Genomic DNA, 25,919 nt, shown 5'->3' with positions numbered 1-25,919 from the left:
AATGCATAACAGTGACTTGTCAACTTAGCAAACAGTGCTTAAGGCATGCCCATACTTGCTTCCTTTACCTACAGCAAACATGCTTGTTTGTCCATGCATCTTAGCACTAACAAGACACTTTCTTGTTGCGTTCTAGGGCTACATGTGTTGTGTCTTAGAGTCTTTACTTAGCTGTGAATTAGGTCTCCTTTGACATCGGATTAAGGTTCTCATTTGGTTGCGTTTGAGGGACTCCTTTGACAGCGGATGAAGGGCTCTTCTTGACCTGCGGTTAGGTCACTTTAGGACTGTGAATTGAGCTCCTCCTTAGGCCTCCTTCACTGCGGCTAGACTTCTCCTTTTTGGACAGCAGCTAGGCTTCCTTTATCAGCTACGTTTTAGGGTCACCTTGGTTGTAGAATGAGGGCTTCACAAACTGCAACTAGGGCATCATTCTAAACTATGTATAAGGCCTTTTCTGCTAGCGTATAGGAGCCTCTTGACAGCGTATGGATGACCTTGGATTATGTACCTCTAGACTGTGTTTTAGGCCTCCTTATGCTGCTAATTAGGGTTGCATATTGAAGCTCCTTTAGACAGCAAATATGTCTCCTTTACCTACGGCTACACCTCCTTACAAGGCATCACCTAGGTCTTCTCTTTTCAACTGCATCTAGGCTTTATGAATTGCGGCTAAGTCTCCTTGCTTGGACTGCGGCTAGATCGTCTCCTTTAGGACTGCGGCTAGGGCAGCATTAGTCCTTCCTTGACAGTGGTTAGGGTTAGGTCTCCTCTAAGACAGTGTATTCTCCTTTAGACCTCTCTTGCACCAAAACCCAAACAAGTGGAGAGAGATCACAAGAGATGTGTGTCTCAAATGACTTGAAGGCCACCTTTATTTATAGTGCAACGTTGAGGATAAGTTGGGGTAATTTGGTTGCTAGCCGACCTTGACATATGGTCAAATAATACAAATAAATTCATATCTCCATAAATACATGTCGAAATCGAATGATCTTTAGATCAATCCTACACCTCTCGACGAGAGGAATCCAAGAAAAATATCAATTGCCATAAAAATATCAGCTGCCATAAATAAGATGACCCACATGGAGTTTGGCCCTAGTTGCCAATTTTAACACTCCCTCTCAACTATGGAGAACTCCATCAGCTAATCCATCTGTCAGTCCGTACTATCTTTGCCATCAATGCAGTGCCCTGCACTACTCTGCCTTGTTAAACTATGAAGAAGAAGAAGTGATCGAGAATGTATCATACCATTCTCTACTGACCCGAAGTTAGTCCCAAATAGAGAGTGTCTCATACCACTCTTACTGATCCGAAATCAGTTCCAAATAAAGAGAGTGTCTCATACCACTCTTACTAACCCAAAGTCAGTTCCAAATAAAGAGAGTGTCTCATACCACTCTTACTTACCCGAACTCAGTTCCAATTGATCCCAGATCAATATCATCCTAGCATAGGGAGTACAGTAGTACACGATTCGTCCATCGATAGTACTCTGGTCCCTATCCTCATTTCCCTGCTCATTGGCCAGATGAGAGGTACTTCCCACGAGTCCCAGACTGCAAGGGTAGAATGTCTCAGCAGGAGAAGGATGAACCACTCATCTTGCCTACATGTCGCCATGGAGTATCCCAAGGGAAGGTTGAACCACTCACCCTATACACAACAAATCACTAGGGGAAGGCTAAACCACTCACCATATAATTGTGTCTTAACAAGAGAAGGATGAACCACTCATCCTGCCTACATAGCAAACCACTAGGGGAAGGTTGAACCACTCACCCTATGGTTGCTCATTGCTCCAAGAAGTACCCCATGCCCCCCAGAGCTCCCAGAGCTCAATATCCATATCATACAGGACTCTCAGGAGAGGGTCTCTCCACGACTCCTAGTCGTCCTCAGAATGTCAAGAATTTGACCTTTCCCAGGGGCTTTATCTGAATATCAGCAACCTGCACATCAGTCCCAATGTGATGGAGCCTTATTGCTCCTCAACATACCATATCCTGGATAAAGTGGTACCTAATGTCTGTGTGTTGGGAATAATCAGGAAATACGGGATTCTCTGATAATCGAATCCCACTCTGGTTGTCACAGAGGATCACGGTGGTATCCGACACATGTCCAAACAGCTCACTGAAGAGCTTCCTCAACCAGACAGCTTCACATGAGACCATACCCGTAGCTATGTATTCGACCTCAGCGGTGCTCAAAGTAACCGACTTATGCTTCCTGCTCATCCAGGATATCGAAGCAGAACCCAAAGAGAAGTACTCACTGAAGAGCTTCCTCAACCAGACAGCTTCACACGAGACCATACCTGCAACTATGTATTCAACCTCAACGGTGCTCAAAGTAACCGACTTCTGCTTCGTGCTCATCCAGGTTATCGAAGCAGAACCCAAAGAGAAGTAGCACTCAGAAGTGCTCTTGTGATCCATCACACTGCCTGCCCAATCAGCATTGGAAAAACCATGTAACCTAACATTTCCAGCAGTGTATCTCAATCCATGAGTGATTGTGCCTCGAAGATATCTCAGAAGATTCTTGGCACCAATCCAATGTGAGTGATGAGGCTCAGCCATATGTTGGCTCAACATGCTAACTGCAAAACATATATCCGAACGGGAGTTCACCAAGAACATCAATGCTACTATGAGTTGACAAAACTCAGAGGCATTTCCCAAATCAAGTCCGGCAGCACTACCACATAACTTCTTAAAGTTAAGCTCCATCGGGGTAGTCACAAGCTTGCAGTCCACCATTTCAAATTCGGAATCCAACTCCCCCTTACGTTTGTAAGTGAGCAGGTCGGTACCTGTCAGAAAGAGGTTGTCCTCATAAGGTACCAGTATGAGAGGTCTATCATCCATAACCTTAAGGTAAAGGTTTGGATCGACTTCACTCCTAGTGAATCTCAACTTTATCAGATAGTTGTCAATCCTCTCACACCAAGCCCAGGGTGTTTGCTTCAAAATATAGAGAGCTTTCTTCACCCTGCATACATGAGATTCCCGATCATGAATCTCAAACCCCTCGAGTTGTTCCACATCTGTGGTCTTGTTATTATATGAGGGGAATGGTCCCCTTGTAATTTTTCCTTCGGTACATCTCGGACATGTACCTTCATGCTCTTCTTTGAATTCAGGCATCCCTGTCACCATGTGTCTTACATCGAGTAGGGCCTTACAATGAAGATGGGCAGACCTTCAATGCCATTGAAGAGATGTGTCACACGACATGGTCTCCAATCGACTTCCTGCAACTTGATACAAAGTGCCAACCCTGAACCCATGAGTAACAGCGTCTTTTAAAACTCCTTTTCCAAACACGTACCTTTCCATCGATGAATGCCACCTTGAAACCTTTGTCTTCCATTGCCGAAATGGACATGAGGTTCTTCTTGAGATCAGGCACATAAAGAACTTCTTGTAAATGAATCGTGTTACCCTCATCCACTTGAAGGGTAACATTCCCTACACCCTTCACAGAATAGGTGGCATCGTCTCCAAGAATAATTTTCAAGTTTGTCTCCTTCTCCATCAAAATAGAGAGAGCTTCCTTGCATCCGGTGAAGTGCCTTGAAGCACCACTATCAGTAAGCCAATTTCCCAAAATGTCCAAAGAGAAAGTGGAGAGAGCCGATACAAGATAATAGTCCTTTTGCTTGTCAAAAACAACATTTGATTCTTCATACCTAGAGTTCCTTGCTTTCTTGGAGGGTCGACCATTTCCTTGATGTCCTACATTTCTTTTTCCTTTGCCATTGAACCAGTCATTCCTTCAATTATTGTTGTTGAAGTTTCCCTGGAATGATTGTGATCCTCATCATGTGATGTGTCCCTTGTATTTGGACACTCCCTCACATAGTGGCCAAACTTATTGCAGGTAAAGCATCTAGCTTTCCTTCCACCCTCAGATCCCAGCTTTCCATTGAAATGACCTTTTGACCTTGCATTATTTGTCCTTTTGGCATGAGCGGAGAAAGCAGTAGGGTTGCCTTTATTAGAAAGCATTTCTTTCTCCACCATCCAGGTTTCTTCTTGAATGCATCTCGACATCAATTCTTCAAACCCTGGAATTCGATCATTATTGAGAATAGTGGTTCGAAATATATACCACTTGGGTGGAAGTCCTCCAAGGGTACTAATAGTAAATTCCCTGTCAGAAATGATTTCTCCAATCGATAGAAGATCATTCTTGATCTCAATGATCCTTGAGAAGTAGGATTGAATATCCTTGTCTTTGCCCTTATTAATATCCTTCAACTTATTTTTGAGGAACAAAATTTGATTTGCATCACTAACCTTGAACATGCTTACCAATCTGTCATAGATATCCTTGGAGGTCTTTAGATCGGAGATGTAGGCCACCAGACGCTTGTCAATGGAATCTCTGATAATCTTCTTCACTTTGACTTCACCCTTCGTGTACTTGTTCTTTGTAGCAAACGGTGCATTTGATGGAGGCTCAAGGATTTTACCCTTCACATAATCCAACACTTCTTGATATTCCAATGTCAGATCAAGAGACATCTTCCATCCGTGATAGTCAGACTTTTCACGGAGCTTGTCTTCAGCCAAGAAGTGGGATGAGGAACCCATTGAGCCTTTTGTCCTTTCTAACTGTCTTCGGTGATTGCTCTTTCACTCTTGCTTGGGCTTTGTCTTCACCTCAACTCTAATACCATGTTAAATTTAGGTATGTTCTATGCTTAGAACAATTTACTTCAATTTTTCATATTAGCCCAATGACAATATTCAGATTAGCAAACACATCAGCATGATAGTAAAGTGCAGATAGAACATATAGATAAACAATAGAAGACAAGTGAAGACAAGAGGACACAAGATGTGGCACCAACGAGGGACAAAACCTAATGTGGGGAAACTCTTGATCAATTCTTCTTATATTCTTCAATAGTTCAACAGAGAGAAAGAGATAGAGTACAATGATTTGAAGTTAATACTTGACTTGCCAAATAGGAGATCAAAGATCTTCTCCATGAAGATGACACAATGAGGATGGAATTCTGACACCAAGGACTGAAGATATACAGAAGATGATAGCAAACCTGGTTACTGGTTACGGCACAAACTCCGTGAACATATGTTGATCTATGGAGCAGACTTCAACGCATAACAGTGACTTGTCAACTTAGCAGACAGTCCTTAAGGCATGCCCATACCTGCTTCCTTTACATACAGCAAACATGCATGTCTATCCATGCATCTTAATGTTGTGATAAGACACTTTCTTGCTGCGTTTTTGGGCTACCTGTGTTGTGTCATAGGGTCTTTACTTAGCTGTGAATTAGGTCTCCTTTGACAACGGGTTAAGGTTCTCCTTTGGCTGCGTTTGAGGGACTCCTTTGACAGCGAATGAAGGGATCTCCTTGACCTGCAGTTAGGTCGCTTTAGAACTGCGAATTGAGCTCCTCCTTAGGCCTCCTTCACTGCGATTAGACTTCTCCATTTTGGATAGCAGCGAGGCCTCCTTTATTAATCAATGAATGAATTGAATTGATTTACAACGAGCAATGAAGCTCAATAAATAATACAACTGTATTTACAGAAATAGCAAGTTTCTAATAAGAAAACAGAAACAGCAAGTTTCTACTAAGTAAATATAAACAGTAAGTTTCTGATAAGAAACTGCTAATAAGATCACAGATGAGCATTAAACACTAAAATAGCATTATTCTAATACCCTCCCTTAATGCTCAATCTATTTACAACACCTAGAGATCCTCTGAATTTTACAAACTTATCAGGACCAAGGGGCTTGGTGAAGATGTCTGCTCTCTGCTCCGTTGTGGGCACATACAGCAACTGAATGGATCCATCTTCAACAAGATGTCGAATGTAGTGACAACGGGTTTCCACATGCTTTGTTTGTTCATGGAAGACTGGATTCTTGGCGAGTTTGAGCACTCCCTGATTATCACAGAACAAGGGAGTAGGTCCTCCCTGGGAAACATGCATATCTGCAAGCATACGTCGAAGCCAAACTGCCTCACAAGATACCTTAACTGCTCCATGGTACTCTGCTTCTGTCGAGGAGAGAGCCACTGCCTGCTGCTTCTTACTAGTCCATGTGACAGCACCGGATCCCAGACTAAACACATACCCAGCTGTAGATTTACGGTCATCAACCAAACCTGCCCAGTCGGAATCTGTGTAACCACTGAGTGTAGGATCTGAACTCCGAGTGTACAGAAGTCCATAATCAGGAGTGCCAGTCACATAACACAGTACACACTTTGCTACTATCCAATGATTAGCCTTAGGAGCTGACATGAAGCGTGAAATGTAGCTCACTGCAAAACTGATATAAGGTCTAGTGGCAGTGAGGTAGATGACGCTGCCCACTAATTGCTTGAATAAAGTTTCATCCACAAGTGGTGAGGATGACTGAGCTAAAAGTTTGAGCCCTGGTTCCATATGAGTCGTGGCAGGTTTGCAATCCTGCTTTCTGAACCTGTCCACAAGATTTCTGGCATACTTGGACTGAGAGAGAAAGATGTTGTTCTTAGTCTGCCAGAGTTCAACCCTCAGACAGTAATGAAGAAGTCCCAAATCTGTCATATCAAAAGTGTTGCACAAATCCTGTTTGATCCCATGGATCAAATGTGTTGAACTGCCAGTAATGATAAGATCATCCACATAGACAACCACAAACAGAATATCATCACCAGTATGTTTGATATATAGGTTTGCATCAGATGGACTCTGCTGAAAGCCATAATCTGTTAGGTACTTATCAATTTTCATGTACCAAGCCCGAGGGGCTTGATTCAGACCATAGAGTGCTTTGACTAATCTACAAACTTTCTATTCTTGACCGGCAACCTTGAATCCTGGAGGCTGCGTCATGTAGACTTCTTCCTGTAAGTCACCATTCAGAAAAGCACTCTTTACATCCATCTGATGGACTTTCCAACTGAACTAAGCTGCTAAGGCAAGGACGAGTCGTATGATACTCATCTTGGCTGTAGGAGCAAAGGTCTCCTCATAGTCGATGCCTTCTTTCTGTGAGAACCCTCGAGCAACAAGGCGAGCCTTATACTTGTCTAGGGTTCCGTCAGCTTTGTATTTCACTTTATACACCCATTTGCAACTAATGGGTTTCTTCCTTGCAAAAGATCAGAAAGGGTCCAAGTGTGATTCTTCTAAAGACTCTGGAATTCAGCTTCCATAGCTTGTTCCCACTCAGGTATACCCTTAGCCTCTAAATAGGTTTGGGCTCAAAAACAATGAGTAGGTTAGCCATAAGAGAAAAATTAACTGTAGGCTGTTGTTTGTTTTTATTTCTGGAAGTTCTACCTTCAAGGAGCTCATTATCCCGGAGGTCACCAATAGTTTTAGCCCACCATTCAGGCCTGAGAGTAGAAGAACCAATATCTGGAGTAGGTGGAGGAGGCTCGGGAACAACAGGAGCAGCGAGAGGAGGATTATTTTCCGGAGGGAACTCAGGTAGTGCATCAACAAATGCTGATGTTACATCATCCCTCCCATCAGGTGGACCTAACAGAAGAAGAACACTATGAGGCTGATCCTCAGAACACTGCTTAGAAGGAGGGGACTGAAATAACCCTTTGTCTTCATCTAATACTACGTCCCGACTGAAGATAAGACGATCAGTGTCTATATCTACCAACCTATAGGCCTTGTGGTGATCACTATACCCTGTCATCATGAGTTTCTGGCTTTTGGAATCCAACTTAGAGCGCTTAGTAGCTGGAATCCAGACATATGCAACCGAGCCAAACACTTTAAGTGACTGATCTTAAGCTTACGGCCAGACCAAACCTCTTCTAGAGTCTTCCCCTTAACAGCGTGAGTAGGTGATCTATTAAGAAGATAGACAGCAATAAACATTGCTTCAGCCCAAAATTTGTTCAGAACACTCCTATGTTGTAACATGGAATTAGCCATTTCAACAACCGTACGGTTGCGACGTTTGACAACACTGTGTTGCTGAGGAGTGTAGGGTGTAGTTAACTGGCGTTTGATGCCATGGGTATCACAAAAGTTGGAGAAAGCAGAAGAACAAAATTCCCCCCCGTTATCTGTCCTAAGAGTTATGATATTACAGCCAGACTCTTTTTCAACTAAGGACTTAAACTTCTGAAAGATACTAAATACATCAGATTTATGTTTTAGAAAGTACACCCACATCTTTCTACTAAAATCATCTACAATAAGCAAAAAATATTTGCAACCAGTAACTGAAGATGTATTCATAGGACCACAAATATCAGCATGAATTAACTGGAGTACCTTAGATGCGCGCCAAGATTCTCCATCCTTGAATGAAGACCGATGTTGCTTGCCAGCTTGACAAGCGCCGCACACTCCCAACTGCTGAGTCTGAATATTAGGTAACCCTGACACAAGTCCCTCCCGAGATAGCTGAGAGAGATATTGAATGTTTAGATGCCCATATCTCTGATGCCACAGAGTGCTGATGGGAGAAACACGAGCTGCTAGAGCCACTTCTGGAGAATCACCAATGTCAAGAAGCCTGTATAGGCCATGATCCTCTAGGCCAACAGCAACCATAAGACGAGTTTCCCTGTCAATAATGGAGCACTTGTGCGCACTGAACACCACATCAAGCTGAGCAGAGTTCCTCATAATCTCGCTGACAGACAGCAGATTAATTTCCATACTAGGAACATAGTACACATTCAGGAAGACGAGTGTGCACCCATCAGACTGGATCTGAACTGTACCTCTGCCAACCACTATGTACTCCTCACCTCCAACGAATACCATAGAATCACTGAAAGATGAGAAGTCAGTAAACCAGTCATCCCTGTGAGAGAAATGACGTGATGCACCACAGTCAATGTACCAGGTAGAAGACATGGCATGATCTGAGGACCCTTTAGCCATAAAGGCGTAAAAGGCAGATTCCTTTTGCTCGAAAAATCTGCAACATTCGCTGTCTGATGAGACCCTCCCTGTTTCATTTGTTCAAAAGCAATCCTCTGTCGGCAATCTTTCTTCATGTGGCCGAACTTGTGACAGTAATTACACTGCACATTTTTCTTCTTCGCGGAATCAAAAGGTTGAGAAGAACCTCTCTACTAAAAGGACTGAGAGAACTGATATTTGGTAGCAAAAGCATTTTCTGAGGAGGCTGATGAAGCACCACTACCAAACTACTGTTTCCAACGATCATACTGCAGGAGTTTGGTGCATAACTCCGGAAACTTCAGATCAACATTAGTGGAGGTAATGTTGAGTGTTTCTATGAAGTGTTCATAAGGTTTCGGTAGACTTTTTAGAGTGATCACTACCATATCTTCTTCCTCCATGGTCTGACCAATGGGCTTCACAAGCTGCAGCTAGGGAATCATTCTGCACTACGTATAAGGCCTTTTCCGCCAGCATATAGGAGCCTCTTGACAACATATGGACGACCTTGGATTAGGTCCCTCTAGACTTCGTTTTATGCCTCCTTATGTTGTTGATTAGGGTTGCGTATTGAAGCTCCTTTAGACAGCAAATAGGTCTCCTTTACCTGCGGCCAGACCCCCTTACAAGACAGCACCTAGGTCTTCTCCTTTCAACTGCGTCTAGGCTTTACAAACTGCGGCTAAGTCTCCTTGCTTGGACTGCGGCTAGATCACCTCCTTTAGGATTGCAGCTAGGGCAGCATTAGTCCTTAGGTCTCCTCTAGGACAGAGTATTCTCTTTTAGATCTCTCTTCCACCAAAACCCAAACAAGTGGAGAGAGATCACAAGAGATGTGTGTCTCAAATAAATGACTTGAAGGCCACCTCTATTTATAGTGCAACGTTGAGGATAAGTTGGGGTAATTTGGTTGCTGGTCGACCTCGACATATTGTCAAATAATACAAATAAATTCATATATCCATAAATACATGTCGGAATCGATGATCTTTAGATCAATCCTACACCTCTCGACGAGAGGAATCCAAGAAAAATATCAGCTGCCACAAATAAGATGACCCACATGGAGTTTGGCCCTAGTTGCCAATTTTAACAAACTTCGATTCTCCAACAACTTCTACAACTTCGACCCCCAGCAAATTTTGCAACTTCGACCCCCAACAACTTCTGCAACTTTGCACGTGTGGGAGAAAGAGGGGCTAGTTTAGGCCTCCTTTTCTTCTTCACTTGGCTTGCTTTATCTTTCTTAGTCAAATGGATGGTATGTCTTGCCTTTTAATCACAAATTTCTACGTTCTTTAGACATCTGAATTTTCATCCTTGTCGCTTCAAAAATCCTAGTTTCTTCTCCGCACGTGTGAGAGAAATATACCCAAAAACTTCATATTTTTTTACTTCTAGTCTTTCCTTGGTCTTTGCTTGCTTTTTGGATTTCTTCCTCTTGTGATCAAACTTCCTTGGATGATCTCTTTCAAATGAGGTCGATTGTTTCTTATATATAGGCTTCTAAGGAGGAAGAGTTACCCTTTATGAGGTCGACATCTTCTATATAGGCTGACTTGGTCTTGGAGGGACATTTTGATGCAACATGAATACTTTTGACTTGATACAAGATGCCCAATAGGCTCTATTACATATGGCAATGACTCTTTTGACTCCTTGACTCTATGGCAAACCCTAGAAGCACACAATGGGTGCTTTGACCTAAAACAAATTAACTTTAAGCATGAAACCCCATGCTTTATAAATTACAATAATATTTTTCTTTCTCTTTTACATCAAATATATAAAATCAAGAGTACATGAGATATTATGAAGATCGAACCTAGTTACATAATTCAACGCACACAATCAAGTTTGTCTATATCCTCAACCATAAGATCTAGATGGTGTGTAGCGCATTCGGTCCAAAATATGGCTTTGAGTTTATCCTCCAAAAAGAACATAGCTAGAGGCATTAGAAATGATTCTCCACCCCAACCTCCACAATCATTTGATCAAAAAGATTAAACAATAACAATGTATCCTTCGTCTCTCTAGATGCATGTACTATTTCCAAAACATAGTTCCATGTGGGCAAGAAACAATGAAATTAAGTATCATATGAGGCTTTCCATCAGTCCATCTATCTCACATGATGGTATATCCCATTTCGGCACGTGATTCTTTAAAAAAAATGTATTCATTTATGGATCCAACTTTTCTCTGTAAAAGAGACCCCCTTTGATCATGCATACTAAGACCTTTTAAGCCTTTACCAACAACAACTACAACATCTAACATAGGTTGGTAAGAAGGTGAGCAAGAAGAATTGTAGAGAGTATCAACATCGCACCACCATCTAGCCATGCATTCAATAACAAATTCCTTATATTGTTTCTTCCCATCAATATCAATGGTCACTAAACAAACAAAGGTATGGGTTGAATTGAAGGAAGGAGAAAAATAACCATCAATATTCTTCCTCTTTTGAGTAACTTTAGGATGGTTTTCATCAATGGGAAGATAACTAAAGGTGGTCTAAAAAATAACCATCAATATTCTTCCTCTTTTGTGTAACTTTAAGATGGTTTTCATCAATGGGAAGATATCTAAAGGGGATCTATTACCCACCAAAAGTAGGCAACCAATGGGAGAAATTTTTATGCTTATTTGACAACCAGCAACCTTGTGATGATCTTCAAATAGCTTTATGGCAGAGCTCTCTACCTATTTCTCTAGTCAATGCTCTCTCCCGTCTAGCATTCTTCTTGAAGGAAGGTGGTTCCTCTATCAACAGGTACTTCAGCCATTTTAGCAAACATATGCCTTCATTTAATGTTAAGGGCATGTTGATATGAATCACAGGGAAAACCAGATGATTGATTTCTCTTGATTGTATCCTTGTTCCCACACTTCACCTGGGAGCTTATTCTTTGACCCTAGTCCAATGGGACCTCCTCTAAGGCCTTAGAGTTTACGACTAGCACTAATAAGAGGCACTAATTGATATAGGGTGCCCAGCATAATCCATACTTACCACTTTCCATCTTTCCCTATTATTCATCTCCATTCTTTGGGTTGATTGTCATTGGTTGTTGTGATTGACAACCTATATCCACATCCTTGAGGCAGCGCCCAGATAATCGGAGGTTGATGCAGCTAAAATAATGGTAAGAGCATATAAAGCAACAATGGAAAGAAAATGTAAAATGCAACAGATGGTTGAAACTTATTGGGCACATGAGCAAAATCCTTGCATTAGCTCTACCCTTCTCATCAACCATCACCCAGTTCCTCAAGCATTTAACGCTTCATCTAAAATAAAGGCACTTATGAATGTCCCAACCTTAATGAGCAATAGACAGCTACATCTTTAAGAGGTAATACAAAATCAAAAAAGGAAAACTGGCCACACAAACTTTGCATGAAGATCATTAAAGCAAAATGCACACCAAAGAGGTGGAAAAAGCAGGTCAAGCAAAGAGGTAACTCATGTCTCCATGATCATTCCCTCCTTACATCATTACACTCAAAACATTAGACCTTCATCAATTGCTTTCATGGCAAAGGGTCTTCCTTGAAGTCTTTCCCACTCCATGACCACATTATCACATGCACCTAGGGATTGATGGGTCTAACAGTTAACTAGGACATGACACTACTCTTGGGGACAAGAAACACCTAATAGAATTGTTGACCTAATCGTCCCTAACATAAGTGAAGTAACTTTTTTGCAAATCTTTGGCTAGAAAGGCATTTTAAGTATTTTGTGAAGTATTTTTGTTCCCCTGGCATTCGATATGGTCCATTATGATGCTTTAATGGTTTTTCTCCCTAATGATGTTGATCTCATTTCTAGTGGTATCATACATAGAACAACGATCCCTTGAGGATGGCTTGACTCCTCTCCAGCACACTCCATATGGTCCATTATGATGCTTTAATGGTTTTTCTCCCTAATGATGTTGATCTCATTTCTAGTGGTATCATACATAGAACAACGATCCCTTGAGGATGGCTTGACTCCTCTCCAGCACACTCCAAAGAACATGTTTCCCTGTTCTAAGAGCATTTGTGACCTTGTGGCCCAACATTGCCACTCCATAGATGAGCATTGGGCTTTGAGCAACTTTCACATGGTATCATACCTCTGGATGTACCTCCAAATGCTAAAATGTTAAGCTAGAGAGCCAAGGCTTCAGCGTATTTGATGATGTGCCCAGATGGACCTAAGATGACCCCAAGTTGGCCTTGATGTTGTTCAATGGACTTTGCCTTGTATCAAAGCCTAGACAGGGAGGGAGATCATTGAAATGATTTGGGAGGGCTAGAACACCATCCCTTGATGCCAACACTTGATCAAAATGATGCCATGTCATCCCCACGTGCCATAGAAGGGTGAAGTAGGCCCTGTTGAGAATGACATCATGGTGGAGGAGGTGTCATTTGGAGATGTGGCCATGCATTTTAATGATTTCTTGGCTTGAGGAGCACTCATGGACCATTTTCTCACTTGCAAGAGATTTTGGCATTTTTATTATGTTTTAGACCTATCTCAAGGTCAGATTGTGACCTTTGACCTAGATGAATGCTTCAAGCAAACTTTTTAGGGATTTTATTGTAAAATTATGAAAAATTGACTTGGTTACCCTCATATAAATAGAGGGGAGTCACTTTTCATTAGTCATCATCATCATTCACACACTTCTTCTCTAAAGGAGTATGCACTAGCTCTTGTCTTTAGCCTTGGATGCAATGTGATTATTTGTGTACAAAATTGTCTTGCATGTAGAGATTTTTGGGATTGATTAAGTAATTCTTGTTGGAATTGTATAAGTTTAATGTTATTTTCTTCCATTTTGCACGTTATATTTCTGAAATGAGGGTTTCTATATGTGCCATATTAAAAAATGCAACACCTTTTCTTGAAATTTTGATTCTTTATGGTATGACATGCTTGTCTTGAAAGAATCCATCAAAGGAACTTTGTTCATGCATGCTATGACCTTAAAATATCCCACAAATAGACATCGCTTGAGTTTCTCAGTGAAGAACTTCATCCAAGGCCCTCTATCATTGACCTTGCCCTTATTGAATCTATGTCAGAATTAGATAAAGGCACTTTTCTAGTAGGTGTTGACAATTATAAAATTTTCTTTCTTCTTTAATTTTTGGTAACTAGGGATAGAGTTACCCTGAAATCTACATTGCATAGCAATAAAAGGAAAAATCTAGCATTAATTAGATATTTAATCCCTAAAATTATGGTTGACGTCTTGGTATTTATTGATGTTATGCATTTTTAACCATTTAAAACCACTATTATTTAAAACTAGCTTCCCTCCTCCATAGCCTATTGGTGCTTAATCGTATCCCTTTCTAGCCCATTTTCTAGCACTAATATATGCCATCGTGTGCCCTAAATGTGCATATCTTACAAACCCTAACTCATAACAGCTCTCTTATAGATGTTTTAGGGAAATGTACTTGAACTTTAGGCAATTCTTATCTCCCGCTTTTCAAGGCTCTATAGGCACCTTTCCTTCAACCAATTAGATCTTGCATCGCCTTTGAGCCCTCCTTAGTTGAATACCTGGTTGATGATCTTTGTCGGGAAGCCTCCCTTGTGTGGACAATATCCACCACTAAACCATTGGAAGGAAGCCACTAATGTGATAGTGGTGGCTAATCTCTTGTTGCCATAAGACCTAGGTTGCTTAGTGCTTTGCACTAGGCCTACTAGATTTTCCGAAAACAAGGTCCTTAACAAAAGGGTTTGAGGAGCCTTCAAAACTAATGTTGCCTTGGCATAGAATCTCCCTACTTGTTTCCATTTCATCTTTCATCTACTTCTTCCTAGCCTTCTCTGTTTTTTGTCTCTCAAAACGAGATACCATTTCCTCTCTTACAACCACATTAAATGAAGAGCATGTTCTAAGTTTCCCTTTAAAAATAGTTAGTCGCTATTTACCCTATGAATCCTCCCTTTTCATGTCTTTGCAATACATCCCCAAACCTTTCCTACCGACCTCTTCATAATGGCTTGATGAAAGATTTTCCTTTTTAGGGGCCATAGTAATGTCTCAAACATAAAACAAAACTACAAATTGAAAACCTATCCTATAGTACTTGTTTCCTAAAACACAAATTTGCATTTTTATAAGACAAAGAATGAGGATTTAAAGCATACCTTTGAATGGTCACAACAATCTAGCCATGACTCCACTATTGGTGAGATGTAGCTTATTGATACGGATAGTAATCCACAACAACCAACCCATAATCAATGCCAAATCAATTCCAAGATTGCATTAATGTCTACGTGTATAAGTTCAACAAACTTGGGCTCTGGTTGCTCTTCATTGAAACAATTAAGAACCTACTTGGGCTCTTGTCCTTGGATAATGGCCCAACTTAGGAAATTACGTGTACAAAAATTGAATATGATCCAACTGTCAAGCCCTCCTTGGTTGATCTGGATCTCCTTACTTCCCCCTTGCTCAGACCTAACACACTAGGATGGAATTCCTTCTCCACTCATCATCGAGATGCCTCTCTCAATATTTCGATGTCTTTCTCCTCTCCTTAGACTTACTTTTATAAATTGGCATTCAACTAAATCCCTAACACTAATCTCCAAGTGATTGACAGCGAAGATTAATCTCACCTCACTTTAGATCAATGACTGAGATAAAACATAATCACTAAAGTAAATACTTTACTTTTCTTAATGTTTCTTTACCTCAATTTGCCAACATAACAATTATGTTCTTCCTAATTTAGACTGGCTAAATTACAAAAGCAACTTGTTCACACTTGAGCAAGTGTTTGAAGGAAACTTTGGGCGACTTCTTGCATGCTTAGAGACTTAGGCATGTGAAAAAGTACCTGTCCGAACTACAAACATCAACACACCCTCCTAGTAAGGGAGTTATTTCTACCCCCTAGAATTGACTCTGATCCTGGGCCTGCATATGTTGTCATAGCTACTCCCTCTAAACCTGCCATCTCATTCAGAATCATCAAAGACCCACTCACTATGAGCTTGTTGCTAGAAGTCCTTTGCTCTTGAACATCCTGTAAGGTCATCTAAGACCTATACACCTTCTTGACAAACTTGGAATGATTTACTAATTGCTCCTCCCCACTTGAACCCGAAGGCTAACTGCATCTAAAAAGCTAAACCTTCAAAGTTATATGCTCCTTGTTCTTTGTCACCTTTTTGCTTCTTGTTATTGCTCGAATACGCTGGCCCGTTATCCTAACATGTTGCTCTCTCTAACTCCAATGACATGGCATGTGTCAGAGCTAGATCTGTGTTAATTTGGCATGCTTAGAGATTTAGGCATGTGCAAAAGTACCTGCCCAAGCTACAAACATCAACACACCCTCCTAGTAAGGGAGTTATTTCTACCCCCTAAAATTGGCTCTGATCCTGGACCTGCATATGTTGTCATGTCTACCCCCTCTAAACCTGCCATCTCGTTCGGAATCATCCTCAAAGACCCACTCATTATGAGCTTGTTTCTAGAAGTCCCTTGCTCTTGAACATCCTGTAATGTCATCAAAGACCTAGAGACCTTCTTGACAAACTTGGAATGATCTACTAATTGCTCCTCGCCACCTGAGCCTGACATGGCATGTGTCAGAGCTAGATCCGTGTTAATTTGGCATGCTTAGAGACTTAGGCATGTGCAAATGTACCTGCCCAAGCTATAAACATCAACACACCCTCCTAGTAAGGGAGTTATTTATAACCCCTAAAATTGGCTCTGATCGTGGACCTGCATATGTTGTCATGGCTACTCCCTCTATACCTGCCATCTCGTTCAGAATCATCCTCAAAGACCCACTCGCTATGAGCTTGTTGTTAGAAGTCCCTTGCTCTTGAACATCCTGTAAGGTCATCAAAGACCTAGAGACCTTCTTGACAAACTTGGAATGATCACTAATTGCTCCTCCCCACCTGAGCCCAAAGGCTAACTCCATTTGAACAGCGAAACCTTCAAAGCTATTTGCTCCTTGTTCTTTGTCACCATTTTGTTTCTTGTTATTGCTTGAATATGTTGGCCCTTTATCCTAACATGTTGCTCTCCCTAACTCCGATGACATGGCTTGTGTCAGAGCTAGATCCCTGTTCATTTGGCAGCGTAGGGACAAATTCCCTCCTTTGGAAAATCTTCCCAATCAAGAAATACCCCTCCTAGCCCTTGGAAGAATTTAATTTAGTTAAAGAAAAATATATTTTTAATATGGAAACCCACATGTGGACAAAAGGAGAAGTCGACCCTAAAAGGAAATTGGACACCCGTGGATGGCCAAAAATACAAGCCAAGTGACCCTCATTTGGAGATCATCATCAAACATTTTCTTCTTCTCTCTTCTTTGGTTTGGCTTGCACAAGTTTGAAGTTGGTTCTATTGGTAAATCATAAATGCAGAAAGATTTTCTTATCTTTGACAATTACTTGTGATATTATTGTATTCTTATTTTCTTCTTTAACTTTAACTTCTTTTCATCAAGCAACTATCAAAACATTAATGCATGAAGATCAAGGACACAAAATGTAGGCTCTCAACCAGCGCAAAACACCTCTTCAAGGTGAAAACCTAAAAATATCTTCTACTCTTGAAGAACCAAATCAAATGAGACAACCAAGACCTTTAGACCAAGAAAAAGACTTTCCTCCATCCACCAAGTTAGCCTCCCATGAAGACAAGACAAAATCTAGCTCATTTATTCACAACTCAACTCAATTCAATTCTTCAACAAGGATCTCAGCCCTCTCTTCAACACTCTAATTTGGTCTACACTTAAATCGTATACCTTTGCCCTACACTACCTCAGTTTTCTCGCAACTGTGGCAAAAATTGACATATTTCAGGACTCTTCTGCTTGCTTAGGCTTCTTGTCTTCTTTGCTAGGCTTTTCTTCACTTCTAGCAATTGGATAACCTTATTTTCTATGTGTCTCGCATTTCATTTCTTTAATGAATTGCAGATCAATTTCTTCTTGTGTACAGACTTTCATAAGGTGAGTTTTTCCGATCTCCTTTGCTAGACAGAAATCTGCTTCATCTTCGCTTGAGTATTCTTTTGTTTCTTCTTGCTTTTCACACTCTCTTTCTTGTGTATCAACTATAGATTGAATGTCTTAGATGTATACCTCCACAATAGGTCAAATGCTCTTTTATATATTAGTCTCTTTGGAGGTCAAATCATCTTCAACAAGGCCGACATGAACAGTGGGCAAACCGACTTGGTGGAGGAGACTATACTAACAATTTTAACTCAATTACAAATTTATTTATTGATGTACAAACCCCATGAAGGGTCTACATCATAACGATAAGGACTATGACTCACAACGTAAACCCTAGAAGCCTCTAATGGAGGCTTCACCTAGAAACAAAATACATAGAGCATGAAACCCATGCTCATAAAAATATATTTTCTTTTATAATATTTTTCTTTCTTTTAGACAAATACAATACATCATGAATTAAGTACAATTATGAAGACTGATACTAGTTACATTTCTCAACGGGTTCATGGATATTGGTTCGTACAGGTCCAAGATTGCAGGGTTTGAAGCTCGCATGTGCGGACGAATTAGGGTTTTGATCTATAGTCGCAGGGTTGATATAGGAAAATTTCGATTGTAGCTACATGCATGCAAGTCCGTTCATGTAACCGAAAAGCTTCAACCACATGCATGATCATTTGTTTCATGCGGCCAGGAACTAGGGTTTCTTCTCATAGTTGACCGCAGATTATGACTGTTAATCGCAGATGTCGACAATTGACCGCAAGCTTGTGAACAGCAATTTTGATTAGTAGTGTTGCTAGGTTCATGTTTTGCATATTGTTTGGTTGGTTTTGTTGAATAATCTTGTGAATGGAAAATTGGATCATTGTACTCTCTCTTTGTTGAATACTTTATAACAATCTAATAAGAAGAAGAATTTGAAAGGGTTTTCATCCTTGTGGAGTTTTGCCTTGGTCTCTGACCAATCCTGGTGTCTCTATGTGCAAATGACTTTCTTCTATTGTTCATTTATGTTTCATTGCATTGTTGATGATATTGTTCTTTCTACATAATTGCATATGATGTAATAAAGTTATAATATTATGGGGTGACTTCAATGTAAATGATGTAATGTAATTAGTGAAGCAAAGAACAATATAGCCCTAAGAAAAATTAACATGGTATCAAAGCTAGGTTCAAGAAAAGTCATTAAGATCACCCTTGTGAAGACACCTTTGATGGAAGCAAGAGAAGATGGAGGAGACCTAAAAGAATGATAGGGTTTGAAGGAAACCCTAGGCAATCTGATTATTAGGGTTTGATGGATTATATGAGGTTAGGGTTTGGAAGAAACCCTGGAATATGATAAAGGCTTGAGTTTTGTAGTCTTAAAACCCTAGCATGATCAATGAGAAGTTGTTCTAAAACTTGTGACAGATTTAGTGTAACCCTAGATGGGCTAGTCTCAATTAGGCCTGGTTGTTGATGAAGACGATGGAAATATTGAAGGCAACATTGTTACATGGATAATGGACAGTACTAACTCTTGAAGGTTGGTTCAAGAGGGAGATGATCACCTCTCGTTAAAGATAAGTACCTTTTAGATTTATCTCTTCATAGCATTATCCTTGTTTAGATTTATTGTCTTGGTTATTGCTTAGCCTTCTTGCATATTTGAGTATTTGAATACTTCTAATCTCTAGATGAGATGTGATAAGCAAATCCTTCTTGAAGATCATCTAAGGTGCATGAAAAGAAAACTAATGCGGGAAGAGAATAGCTAGTGTTGCAAAAGGAAAGAGGTACCTGATGGAAAGTTGACAAAGTGGTACCACTGCCAATGACAAATAAGTGCTACAAGTTGCTAAGGTATCTAAATATTACAAGTTATGTATAGTAAATTATTAGTTACAATATTGAATCGCAAGGTAAGCCCTGAGGTATGACAAGAATATCACCTTCATAAGTGACTTATGCATGCATATGAAAGTAAGCTTGATTTCTAGTACATGTGATATATTGGTGCACCTGATATTTGCTGGATTTCCTGATTTTATAAAGTAGGCTAGAAACATTGATTTTGATATATGGTAACTTGATATTATTCTTAATGCTTGTGATAAGCATGGAAACCCTTAAAATAAAAGTGTAACAATAAGATTGATACTCTTGTTGATCTTGGTTAGGTTTTGATAAGCTTAGTAAATTTGCCAATGTATGCCTCGACTTGATGGTTGAGGAATGTGATAAAGAAGTGATGTTGTAATTATGATCCTTGACGTATGAAGATACACTTATATGACACTAACATCTAATGAATATTTGATGATATGTTCATTTGTGATAATGAATCAGCTATTGACGATTTGTTATGACTATGATGTATATATATCTGAGAACTTGATTTAGTTTGAATCTGTCATCTGACAGTTTTGTTCATGCATGACAGTGTTATGATAAATAGGTTGATATCGTGAATGATGATGATTGGAAAGGCCTTTCATTCAGAGGGAGAAGCTCTCCATAAGATCCCAACGCCTATTATTATTTGTAGTAAATGAGTGGTAGACTCTTGATTGTTTAAGCAAGGTTTTTGGACATGAATAGATGATCATCTGATGTTGTTAGTTTTGGCAAGTGCCAGTATGAGCAAAGAGGGTTTCTCCTAGTTCAAGCCCCAGTCGCTGGGAAAAAGGCTTAAAGGTGTGGTTATAAGCCTCCCAGGCGCACAGAGGAAGGCATGTGAGTGCGATTGAGCCTGTACGATACAAAAACTAAAAAACAATGCAAGAAACCAAGAGCGCACCAAGAGTATGACAAATCTAAAGACATGGAGCAGACAGTTAAGGAACAGTGAGATCTACATAACGTTTGACTTGTTGGAGAGAATGTGAATGTCTTGACTCATTTTGTGTTTGCAAGGTTTTGTAGTATGCATATCAGTATGTTATTTGACTTAATTTGATCATTGGAACTAGTATGGCAGATAGAGATTGCTCCTTAGTATGCAATGAACTTTATTGCAGAAATCTCACAATAAATGGATGCTAGAAACTTATATGACTTGTGCATTTAGTGATTGAAATTATTCATATTATGATCATGTGGATGGCTCAATAAGTTTGGTTTGATATTGCTTGGCAATTGACAGTTGTTGACATAATAATAGACAAGGTTGTAACCTAGTACTTGAGTGTGAACTCTACCTGGTACTTGGATTGAAGAGTTTGACAATGATATTTTTATGCCTCTGATATTAACTTGGTTTGGCATTTAAGGCTTGATAAACAAACTTGGTTGACTTAATTGCACAATATTGATTTGTTTGAGGTTGGGTATATTGGTTTGGTCAATGATATGTTTACGGAAAGCATTGTATGGTTTGAAGCAAGATCCCTGAGCCTAGTATGTCCGCATTGATAGTTACCTAGTAAATCTTGGAAGCAGTGTCGATCCAAACCTATACTTCAAGGTGACCCAAGGTATGCCTTTGATTTTGATTTTATATGTTGACGATCTATTCTTGACTGGTAATGATCCTATGATGATCAAAGTAAGAGGGAGTTGGCTTTCAACTTCGAGATGAAGAATCTTGGCATGATGCATTACTTTCTAGGATTAGAAGTTTGGCAAAGACCCAGAGAAATCTTCCTTTCTCAAGGAAAATATGACGTGAAGCTATTGGAAAGATTTGGAAAGACAGAATACAAATCCTTGGACACTCTGATGGAATTTAATTTTAATAAATTATGTAGAGATATTGTTGGACCTGACTTCACAAATTCCTCTCTGTACTGACAGTTGATTCAGGCATTGATGTTCCTTGAGAACACTTGTATGGATATATGCTTTACAGTGAACACCTTGGGTACAAATTGGGTTGCCGCCGAGCACATTTTGAAATAATTTGCACGAGACGATCAATCTTGGTATGAGATACACTACAGGAAATGTACGACTGCATGGATACACAGATGTTGACTGGGCTGGAAACATTATTGACAGGAAGAGCACATATGGGTGTTGCTTTAGCTTGGGATCTACCATGAGATCTTGGATGAGCGAGAAATAAAAGTTCGTAGCTTTAAGCATGGTCGAGGTCGAGTACATTATTGCTAGCATGGCTAGCTGCAAGGCAGTTTGGTTGAAGAAGTTCTTTAGAGAGTTGTTTGAGCAAGTTTTGGATACGACAGCGACATTTTGCAACAAGAAGAGTGGGATCTGATTGGCAGAGAATAACATATATCGTTGGAACTAATATATATTCTTATATTGAGGCATTGTTGTTGTATGAGACAACCTTAGGCTTGTGGTTGTTGCCTCTGTGAGAGGAAGAAAGGATGAATAAGGTATCCTTTTGTGACATGTATTTGTTCTAACATAATATTTGGTGTCCCGCATGAATTGGAAAATAAAGGACTATTGCTCTTGATAATATATGAGGCAGTGTGATTGAACCCTTAGTGAGTTGTTTGAGCTAGTACCAAATACGAACACTTTGATATGATTTTGATCTTCAGAAAGCAGCATAGATTGATGGATGTGACCCGCCTAGGTAAGGGTCTGGGCTCATCAAGGACATTGAGCTAGCTCTTCCCCCCTATCTGAGCTCCCAAGGTGAGGAATTGATCCTAGAGCTCCTAGGGTTGAGGAACCTCTGCATTTGACAAAGTATACCCTAGTTGGCATCTATCTTTCCCACCCATCTGGCCAATGGGTGTTGGTTGCTTGAGTTAGGTGCAATCCTTACCATTTATGGTAAGTGGTATCCTGCTCAAGTTAGAGATGCAGGTGTTCTACCACTAACTCTTGAGGATCATGATGGGAAGATCAGCAGACAATATGATAGTTGTGATCCTTATCTCATGGTAAGTTGTACCCTACCGATTGTCCTTGGATAGTGGGTTGAGTTAGAACTCCCTGATGATGATGTTTCCCGAGTTGTAGCATTTGGCTCCCCGCTAGCAGAGTTTCCCATGTTGTAGCATTGGACTCCCCGCTGGCAGAGTTTCTCGAGTTGTAGCATTGGGCTCCCCGCTGGCAGAGTTTCTCGGGTTGTAGCATTGGACTCCTCGATCGCAAAGTTTTATGGGTTGTAGCATTGGGCTCCCCGTTGGCAAAGTTTCCCCAGTTGTAGCATTGGGCTCCCCACTGGCAGAGATTCCCATCGCCCCCCTACTAGCGATTCTGGGTGGTAGCATAGGCTCCTCGATGGATAGAGGGTGGTAGCTTGAGCTCCCCTCCGATGTCAAATTCTTCTTTTCGATTCAAGAGTGTTTAGCGTATGAGCAGAGATAAGAAGATATGAGCAAAGATGAGCAAAGATGAGCCGAGATGAGCAGTGGCAACATTTGTTGATGAGATACTTGTGATGGGACAAATGTTGCACTCAGTAATTTCTCCCTTAGCTGAGAGGGAGTGTTAATTTGACAGCTCAAAGATAAATTCCCTCCTTCGGACAATCTTCTTCATCAAGAAAGACCCCTCCTAGCCCTTGGAAGAATTTAATTTGGTTAAAGAAAAATATATTTTTAATATGGAAACCCACATGTGCACAAAAGGACAAGTCAGCCCTAAAAGGAAATTGGACACCCTTGGATGGTTATAAATACAAGTTAAGTGACCCTCATTTGGAGATCATCATCAAGCATTTTCTTCTTCTCTATTCTTTGGTTTGGCTCGCACAAGTCTAAAGTTGGTTCACGGAGATTGGTTCGTACAGGTCCGAGATGGAAAGGTTTGTGTCTCGCATGTTCGGATTAGGGTTTTGGTATGTAGCCACAGGGTTGATATAGGAAAATTTCGATTGTAGTCGCTCGCATGAAGGCTTGTCCATGCGACCAAAACGCTTCAGCCGCACGCATGATCGTTTGCAACGTGCGGCCAAAAACTAAGGTTTCGTCTAACAATTGACCACAGATTCTGACAATTGATCACAGATGTCAACAGTTAACCGCAGGCTTGTGAATACTGATTTTGATAAGTAGTGTTTTTGGGTTCATCTCTTGGATATTGTTTGGTTGGTTTTGCTAAATAATCATGTGAACGGAGAATTGGATCATTGTACTCTCTTTTTGTTGAACACTTTATGACAATCTAATAAAAAAAAAATTTGAAAGAGTTTTGCCCCCTATGAGATTTTGCCCTGGTCTCCGACCAATCCTGGTATCTCTATGTGTCGATGTTTTTCTTCTATTGTTCCTTTATGTTCCGCAACATTGTTGATGATATTGTTTTTTCTACATAATTGCATATGATGTAATAATGTTATAATACTGTGGGGTGAATTCAATGTAAATGATGTAATGCAATTATCAAAGCACAGAACAATAGAGCCCAAGAAAAATTAACAATCCCTTGGGTTTGATCCATGCTTGTGTATCCTAGAAGTCTACACACAACCCCTTCTCGATTATTGAGACTGAGAGCAAACTCCAACTGAGTTTTGGCATCAATAATATGTTCTTCACCTCCATCTTGCCTCCTAACTCAAATTGAAATACAGTTGTTCCAACCCCCTTTACTACATGTTTGGTAAATTGGTATCAACACCAAACTCCACATCCAATTCTGAGTCCCACTCGATCAGGCTGTCAAATTGTTCCCATGCTCCTGTCATATGTCTTCTAGCTCCATGATCTAATAGCCACACACCAACCAGTAAGGTTCTTGAGGGAAGGTAGGAAATAACTGAGAACTCTGTTTAAGACTCAACCTGCTTGATCATGGGCTTTACATAGGCCTGATCTATATAGTTTTTTTTTTAACAGACAGGTTATCAGAATGCATGGTGATGCAACAGTAAAATGTAATACTTTCATAACCTCATGAAAAGTTGCGATTTTTTACAGAGGAAAAATATAATAATAATAATAATAATAAAACTGAGGGAGGACATAAGCTAACTAATAGACACAACCTTCACCTTTGTGAATAGTAGATCTGTATAGTATACTGTCCAAAGGCTCATTTTAGGTTCATCTTCATTTTTCAATTATATGTCTACGTTTGATATCACCACGTATAAGAACGATTTTTCTTTATAACTCATTTTGTATGAATTCAATTTGGTCACTCACACGAATAGGAAAATAAGATATGGCAATTTATAAGTGGTTCTTTGGTTAGCAACAAGGTAAGCAAAACTTTGAAATGCAAGATTACAGTTCAAAATTTATGTATTAAATGAAATGGCTCTTTAGTTTATTTCGCATATACAGAGGGTACTCATTGTTTTAAATTTAGTAAAATGCCTTACATATAGGTTTATGTATTCTGCGTAGAGATATAACAACAAACTTTACGACCTTAGATAATGCAGACCAATCTTTGCATACATTATCTACAGAATACAATCCAAGAGATTGAAAAGTTTCAGATCATACAATGCTTGATTGGATTCAGCAAGGAAATAGGATAGGGGATCAGAATTGCTAGTTGTGAGGAGGACAATAGCTAACCATGCTCTCAAACAGATTAGCAGCTTGTTATGATAATAATGGAGAATATTTGATCTGCCACAAACTTCTTTAATGTATATAGGCATGATAAACGAGAGATGAAATTCCAATGCTATACAATAAATGAGATTGACATTTAAAATTGTGTCCAATAAATGAGATTAGTGCATAAAATGCTATACAATAAATGAGAGAGAAGCATTTGAAATGCAATATAATGAATGAGAGAAAAGAACTCGCATTGCTCTCATTGACTATTATTAATTTTTGCAATTGAGAAGTTGCAACAAAGACAGAAAAATACTTCATATTTCATGTATAAAAGATGGTTCAAGAGCAACACAGTCAACAATTATGACGACAAAGTTGAAGCATCTCTATAACAAATAGGATGATCAACAAGCAGAATCCGAAATACAGATCTCAAAAAAAATTGAGGAAAAAACCAAAGGTTATATGCGACTGACACAAAACTAGAATGTTATGAAAAAGAGGAAAAGATTGTACTGGGTGAGACATG

At 40.0% G+C, this 25,919-nt stretch overlaps 1 protein-coding gene across 1 annotated transcript in view; it reads right to left on the bottom strand.

Annotated features, from left to right (window-relative positions):
• The window catches only part of LOC149206157 (CLP protease regulatory subunit CLPX1, mitochondrial-like), a 273,918-nt gene that overhangs the window by 142,451 nt on the left and 105,548 nt on the right, over nucleotides 1-25,919 (bottom strand). The gene's annotated exons all lie outside the window — the stretch shown is intronic.

The sequence above is a fragment of the Pinus tabuliformis genome, chromosome 1_2 (genome assembly GCF_031772625.1).
Source record: "Pinus tabuliformis cultivar Carrire ecotype Pingquan chromosome 1_2, CPIR1, whole genome shotgun sequence".
NCBI classification, from domain to species: domain Eukaryota; kingdom Viridiplantae; phylum Streptophyta; class Pinopsida; order Pinales; family Pinaceae; genus Pinus; species Pinus tabuliformis.
The sequence above is the reverse complement of the archived record's forward strand: the minus strand, read 5'-3'. Positions and strand labels throughout refer to the sequence as shown.